The sequence below is a fragment of the Morone saxatilis genome, unplaced genomic scaffold (assembly GCF_004916995.1).
Source record: "Morone saxatilis isolate NCDOM2014 unplaced genomic scaffold, NCSU_SB_2.0 Contig24, whole genome shotgun sequence".
NCBI lineage: Eukaryota > Metazoa > Chordata > Actinopteri > Moronidae > Morone > Morone saxatilis.
In genome coordinates this window covers 24,366,675-24,374,455 of record NW_023339807.1, presented here as the reverse complement: position 1 = coordinate 24,374,455, position 7,781 = coordinate 24,366,675, and the positions used below count along the sequence as shown (strand labels likewise).

General features: G+C 42.5%; 1 protein-coding gene across 3 annotated transcripts in view; it reads left to right on the top strand.

The window, feature by feature from the left end:
* sema6e (sema domain, transmembrane domain (TM), and cytoplasmic domain, (semaphorin) 6E) overlaps positions 1-7,781 on the top strand; it is a 153,442-nt gene that overhangs the window by 41,963 nt on the left and 103,698 nt on the right. For all 3 annotated transcript variants that reach the window (XM_035673017.1, XM_035673016.1, XM_035673015.1), the window contains exon 3: positions 4,307-4,499. The gene's annotated coding sequence lies outside the window, so the exon portion shown is untranslated. The remainder of the gene's footprint in view (positions 1-4,306; positions 4,500-7,781) is intronic.

The following is a 7,781-nucleotide window of genomic DNA, read 5'->3' as shown; positions in this document are numbered from 1 at the left end:
TAAAGTTTAGCAGAAAGCGCGTTGGAAGAAATCGTGCTGATGATTTTATTTATTTTTAGCAGCTTTACCTTTAGAAGTTTGCCCCTCAGACTCAATGTGTATGCCAACAGCTTTGATGTGTGCTTTATTAGTTTTATCTCCAAAGGACAGCGGGGAGATTAAGTGGAACTCAATCTCCCCACACCTCTGCACCCCCTAGCAAATGGCTGTGTTCACCAACACTATCATTACACACATTACATGAAAACTGGAGAGTAGTGGGCCTTATCATGTCATGTTTTCCAGATAGCTATAGCTAACAAGACATAAATGTGGGAATGGCAGGGGGAAATTGTCTCAAATGAAAATAGCAAATAACACCAGTGTCTTCTGCAGTTAGCAGTGTGATCAGTGCAGCTCAGTTGTTTTCTTCTGCCGTACACAGGTGCGTTGTAGAGAGAGGCCTGCAGAGAATTGAGCAATTTATTAGACATTTTTAAAGTAATAGGTAGTCAGCTGGACGTTGATTGAATTCTTGTTTATTACACAGACTCGGGCTATTCTTTCCTGAATTGTACACTCATCTCAAAGGAGAAACATACATTCTTAATCTGAAAAGTCCTTTTTTAAACAGTCTCTGTAGATATTTTTCAGCCGGCCAGGCTCCTCTACCCTTGCACTTGTCAGGCCCCCAGTCTATTACATTCTCCTCCTCTTCTAAAAGACGGCAATTAATCTAATTAGTAATCAATCAGCCGTTGGGCCTCCCGCCTCCTCTGTGCTAATGGAGGATATGACAGGCCTGGACCTTGCATTATTAATACCTCCATTCCTGGAGCCCAGGGCCCCCCTGACGCCCGCAGCCAGGGGCCATTGATCACTACCACAACCCAGTGAACACTGCAAGGCCTACAGGGAAATATCCAGAGTAGTGGGAGTGGAGATGGGAATGTGGCGTGTCAGTCTGTGTGGGATGAATCTGTTTAGGTGGCTTTAGGGTAATTTTGGTAAGGGAAGCGTTTTTGCCAAAATTGCTCAGGGGAGGTTGAATAGCTGCAAAATTCCAAAAAGCGAGATGTTGGCTTGGTGGTGCATGGGGTCTACAGGGAGGCTCATGGTGCACATTTGAAGGAGATGAGGGATCGTATGAGTGGTGTTAATAGGAATGTTGTGCTCCGAAAAGCTCATTTGGTTAATGGGGCTCACCTCAAAACTATTATGGCAGGATAAGGGGGCCTCTCTGTGGGACTATTTCTAGAAAATGAGATTAGAAATTATAGGACGCCACTAACACTGGGTCACAATGATCGCAGTGTGACAATGAAACAATCACGGCAACATTATCCTTCATCTCCCATGCGTTATATGAGCACCCATTCTAATAACCCCAGCAGCTGAAGTTACGGAGCTGGATAACAATCCCACCAGCTGATCTCATCCACTAAAATCGATATTGGAACCTACTCTGTGCAGGCTTGGGGGAAAAAAACAACTGAAGAAAACAACAAAACCTCTTTGCTCGTGGTTAGGTTTTGCTTTGCACATTCGATAGACAGACACAGGGACCTCCTGTGTCCTCTGTAACTGAATCTGCTAACCCTAATTCATCGAACCTCTGTGCCAGCGGCTGTTAATCATGCTGGTCATCCAGTCTACATGTTGTTTTTGAGGACATGCTGTTAAGATTAATTCAATATCAACTTTCAGATGAATCTAATCATTATATGATCATATGTCCAGATTCATGATTTCAAGCACATTTCTCTCTTTAACTCAGTGGCCTGTTTTGCATTATGTTACTGATTTTGTACGAGTTACAGAAAACTTAGCAACAGCAATTTTAATAATTGAGTAATTGTTTGTCATTTTTACAATCTCAAATGCAGAAGAATTCCCATTTCTAGGTATTGCTCTAAACTAAATCTCAGAGTTGTAGACTGTCGGTTCGATGAAGCAAGCTGTTTGAAGATGTCACCTGGGCCTTTGGGAAAGTGTGGGGGTCATTTTTCATTATTTTCTGACATTTTATAGACCAAGCAGTTTGTGGATTAAGCGAGAAAATAATCTGCAGATAAATCGATACTGAAATCAATCATTAGTCGCAGCCCTTCATGTACAGACAGGAGAGAAATTATAGAAAAAACCTAAATAAATGTTTAGAGGAACAAATTCAGTTGCTCCCATATAAGGCACAAGGAGACACATGGGATGGTTTGATCAGCAATGAAATAATGTGACCTTAGTAGCCTTCAGTCAGATCTCAACCCAACGGGGAAGAAATCCCCAAATTCCCAAAAAAGGGAATATATTTTGGAAGAATGGTGTTCATCCTTTCAGCAGGGTCTCATAGAATCTATGGCAAGAAGCATTAAAGTTATTCTGGTAGCTAGAACCTCACTAAAACATTTTCAACTGTATGTCGGCAGTATTAACAGTGTGATATTGATTTTGACATTATCTCCCAGCCCTATTGATGGTGATGATTTTTGACAAGAAGAACAGCTGCGGCCTGTCCACAATGTGCCCGATGTGTGGGAAGGTGGAAGTAAGTGGTCGGACGTTGTGTGTAATGGAGCCTAGTAATCTTTACAGTTTCAGAGCTGACATCACTCTCTTAACTCCACCAGGCCACTTCCCATGACTAAGACCTGGTGTCATTTGGCACGGCGGCCATAACCTTTCCACTAACCAGGCACACATTCTGTCTTTAGCAGGCCACCCCCCCTTCTTTACACCACACAGGTTAAGTCACCATAAGCCAGCGTGCCAAGGCTGTCACACCGCTCTGTTTAATTTGCAGAAGGCTGAGGTTGTTAAGTATTTACAGGCCTTCAGTGGCTTTATGAAGCCACGATGGGAGTTGGTGGTTGTGTTGAGCTCACAGCAGCTGCAGTCAGCTGCCTCATTCAGGGGGGATTGGGAAAGCAATGCAGCTCATCTGCTGCGCTGTGCGGGTGAGTCAGTGAGCTGGACATGCTTTATCCATGGCAATAGGATGTGAGGAATCACTCTGTGGTCACGACCAAAATCCCCACACCACCACCTCCCCACTCCCACCTCATTTGTGTGCCATGAGGGTAAAGGTGTATGTGTGTAACTGGAAAAATACTGCATAGGAGGTAAGCTTACAGAAAATCCATGGAACACTTGCCATTAGTCACCACTGGCCATCAGAGACAAAGTGTGTATGTGCGTGTTTGGGGGTTGCTGAACTTGCACGAATGGATTTACAGGAAGTTCCATCTGTCATGAATTCTCTTCTGTGTTGATTGTGGTTTTTCTATAGGGAGGCTGGTTAAAGGATGACAGTACAGTTGGTGAAGCGAGCTAACGACAGAGCAGCGCTGGTGTAAACCCCAGCTGTGCTGCATGAATGAGTCTCTTGAGAGCAGAGATGAGCTTCGGGCAAATGAAGAAAGTTTTGAAAAGTCCAAAAATATTTAGTGGGAAAAAAGTTACCAGCAAACATGATAAATGATAAGGGACCTGTGAAGCCTGTAAGAAAATAAAAACGCTGTTTGAGTAACCAAGACAGCTGTAGATGAAGCTGAAGGTTAAGATGAGTTCGAAATAAATGCTCTTTCTGTTTTGAGCGTTGTTTTTATTTACAGCAGATGTCCTGAGGTACATTAGTCCTGCTACACAATATTTTGTCCATATTGTCAGTTAGGAAAACAAGTTTTGGATGTAGTGCCCACGGAGTTTACCATAAGCGTAGGCATGTTAAACCACATGGTGCATTTGGTCTACAGCAAGATTGTTGGCACTTTGTATATGGACACAAAGAGTGTGGGCGAAGGTTTGGCCATGGAAACTGAATAATCATAAACTCGTGCTTTGTATATATTTGTTGTCAGTACATAGAGACTTGAACAAATGCTTTGATATGTTTTTATATATTTCAGCACACTTAATTTTGATCATACAAAAATCACATCAGGTAAAACACAGTTATACTGGTATATGAATACAGACATATAATTATGATCATATTAAGAAGGAAAAGCTTGTTCAAACATCTTTCTGTGGACGCCATGGCTTTTCCTATTGTCGCCATGTTTGGGCCTGTAAGCAGCCACAGCCCTACACATCTGGCTCTATTTCTGGCCTCTCTGCTTGTGTTAGCTGTGATGTTATGACAGCAGAGTGACTGAGGAGATAACACGAAGAGGACATAGACCCTCTCTCCATTGGGGCTCTGCGGGTCAGTGACCTCGTTTAAGCTAAAGAGACACAGCCCTGAGGTTCTTTTAGCAGCGTGTTTGCAGTGCAGCTGTTCTTCTTTGTTGTTGTCCATTCTTATGTTTTTTTCTGTTTGCTTTCACAGGAAGTTTGCTGAAGACTGAACGTTCTTAGAGGGAGACCCTCAAAGGGGGTTTCAACCCCTGACACCCCACCATCCAGCCCATCTTCAGAACCCCACCTCCTGAACCCGCCCTGCTGAGGTCACTTCCTGAGAGAAGTAGGAGGAGCCAAAGATCAGTGGATTGGTGGACCGTTGGACGTGACAAAACCTGTCTGTAAGTTCAGTTATGATTCCTGTTTTTTGCTTTTGTTCTTTTGAGCACCTTGTACACACCTTAAATGCTACCAGTTTATTTTTTTGTTTTGAGCTTTGAGCTTTTCTTTGTTTTTTTTTGTTTTTACCTCGTTATGGTTTTGGGAAAAATAAAAACACTAGACTTCTCGATCAGGGATCAATACAGCGTCTCAAAATAAGCCTACTATCATTGTGCTTCTGGTATTTGTGCATGGCAAAGATCAATGCATCTCCAGGAATCTTCAATATATTCCGTAAGAAAAAAACAACAGACTCAGCTCATCAAGATAACTCTGATAACTGATTTGACAACTTCATGACAACATTAGCAAACAACTGAGCTCCACCCATTTTAACCCAGTGAGTAGAACTCCGACAAAAACACAAATACAGCAATCCCTTTTAAAACATAACCAAAATTGTATTAACTTTGGCAAAGAAAAATGTGTTCATGTCAGACCCCGTCACCCATAGCAAGAAGTGGATTGAGAAAATAAGAGCCTTCGTGAAACAGAATAGCATTTGATAGTATTTTATGAGCAGATCCATTTTACTCCCTTCTAAAATGTATTATTTTATATTCATACCAGCTTGCCCACATTGCACAATTGAAAATTGTACAAAATGAAACCTTTTATAAAAGCTGGCTCTTTTCTAATTATATTTTTTGATCCTGAGTCCTGAGTCCACCTGATAAGTCCAATATTCACTCTCTTCTAGCTCTGTTTTGGTCTCCTGGGGGAAATATCTGGCTCTTTAGCTGCTGAATGCTCCACTACATGTTCACCAGCTAGTCGCTAACTTTGACCGTGTGCAGTTTGCTACTGAGCAGGTACAGTACAGTTGTTCTTTAGAGCTTTTTCACTTAAAACAGCTGCTTGCTGTGGTGAAAAAACGACGCTATGACAACAGTGAGAGTGAACCAAAACAGTAAAGTCAGCTTAACAATGAGCTGAAACTGACTCTAAAGCTCACTAAAGCTGAAAGGAGCTTTAGATTTAGGCGATAATTCTGTTTCACATTATCATCTCTGATTATAGGCGCTTTAAGTTAATATATTCTTTTGAAGTTCTGTCTAACATTTCTCCTGGGTTCCCATGTTTTGTTCACACTCAAAAACATATATTTCACGCAATACTGTGGGTTGTTGGGATGAATGTAGGAAATAATTACTTATTTGTGTGCTATGATTTCAAGTTCACACCCTATGAGGCTCAGATTGGCCACCCTTAATGGCCTTTCCCTATTACACCCATACCTGATTGTATAAGCCTGTGCAGGTCGGGATTTTGAAGTGTTTTTCCAAAGTGGCAAAAAGACTCAAGAGCTTTAATCACAGCTCTGCCTCACGCACACAGGTAGACAAATAAACAAGTAGACATACTTTGTGTAACAAAAAGACATTGTTGTTCCAGGGTTAACTGAGGCATTGTCCCCATGAGCTCTTATTTGCAGCAATTTGACAGTACAAATGCTCACGGTGGGCTATCTCTTTATTCATGTCCCCTTTCAAAACACCACTATTGTGCTGTGATCCCTCTTTTGGCTGGCCGTGCATATGTGCAACACAGGGCCATTGTGGAGTATTGTGCGTCGTGCAAAGTGAATGGAAGCCCATCACTTCTGCATTGCTCTCTGCTGACAGCGGGGAAACAATACATGCTGGTTTGGTAAGACGATTGAGTATATAGGAACGAGGTGTTGAACTGCAACGCTGGCATCATGGTGGCATGAGAGCCCTGATGTGGACAGCCATTTTCTGCCTGTCATTATTGATGACACAAAGACGTATCAAAGGGGGTGAAATGGGACAGAACGGCAGTCAATGCGGGTGAACAGGCGTGAAACATGATCAGACCGCTGAATTGAATAGAGGTATTATCGTGCCAAAAATGTGAGAGAGTGAGTGAGACGGAGGCAGAAAGAGTGGCATTGCTTTCATATTTTGTCACCCACTCACTTGACAATGCAGGCACAGTGTCCTTCCCACTATAAGTGAAGCATAGTTTGATGCATAGTTTGGATGTATGAACATTTGTTCATGGCCCACATGCTTTATGGGAAGGAACAAAAAAGACCTTGGTGTGCCAACCAAAACATCAGAAAGCTCTTGGTAAAAACCTTCCCTCTGTCTCAATTTACTCAACTGTACAAGCACATGCACTCAATTAAACCCTCAAACGTGCATGATATGATTGATGGCCACTTAGAAGTTAGTATTTTGCAACTTTTATTTATTATTCTCCAGGATTGTTCTTTTTATAACACAGTAATTGTATTCCACACCCCACCACCTCTCTGCAGGAACCTAGTTTTAGCACCTGTCATTTCAGCTACCAAATTAAGGAAACATTCCTCCAAATATGTGCCACACTGAGAATGCAGCTGTCTCAGTTTGGTTTTGTAATTTTTTTTAGATCATTTTCTTTGGTATTTCTGTATTTATTCTTGTGTGAACGATTGGCAGAGAGAGAAGACTTGTGACAAAGGTCCCGGTCCCCACTAGAATCCAGGGTATTGCAGGTATTGTGGTCTGTACCTGAGCCAACTGATTCACCAGGCAGCCCCCTGTGTATTCTTCTCGTCTTTGCCCTCTGATAAACTCCAGTTGACCTCTCACTGTTAGCCCCGAGGGCTGCAGTCTTTGTCAGTGGCCTTATTTTCTCCGTCTCTCCTTTTCTTCCTCATGTTCCTCCCTGAGTCGTGCTCTTGCTCAATGTTAAATGAGGGCATGGCCACACTTGGATGTGCTGTGACAAATTGGCACAGAGGAGGCAGATGGTGATGGGGAGGAGACTGGTTGTCATGCCATTTGCTGCAGCGACATGAATTGATCTCTGTGCCGCAGAGCAACCACACATGCTCCACTTGTGTAATCCTGACTTTGGTTACCCCACATGCGCAAACGCACACAGCCCAGCGAACTCTGACACACATGCCACCATAGACCAGCCCCCCCCCCCCCCAGCAAGCCTCATGGGCTACAAGTTCAATCTCATATCACACAAAAACAGAAAAATCATAGATAATAAACACACATGCTGACATAGAATAAAAAAAAAATCACAAATCAGGTAAGATGGTAATCTCTACCTCACTACAGGAAATAAGAAATTGTGGCTCCAGGATCCCACCAGGTACTCCATATATACAATAGCCATTACATCCCTCAAGATACAATATCAGACATCATACAAGATAGAGACACATACAACAGTAATATACAAAGATACATACACACATCATAATAGAGAAATGGGGG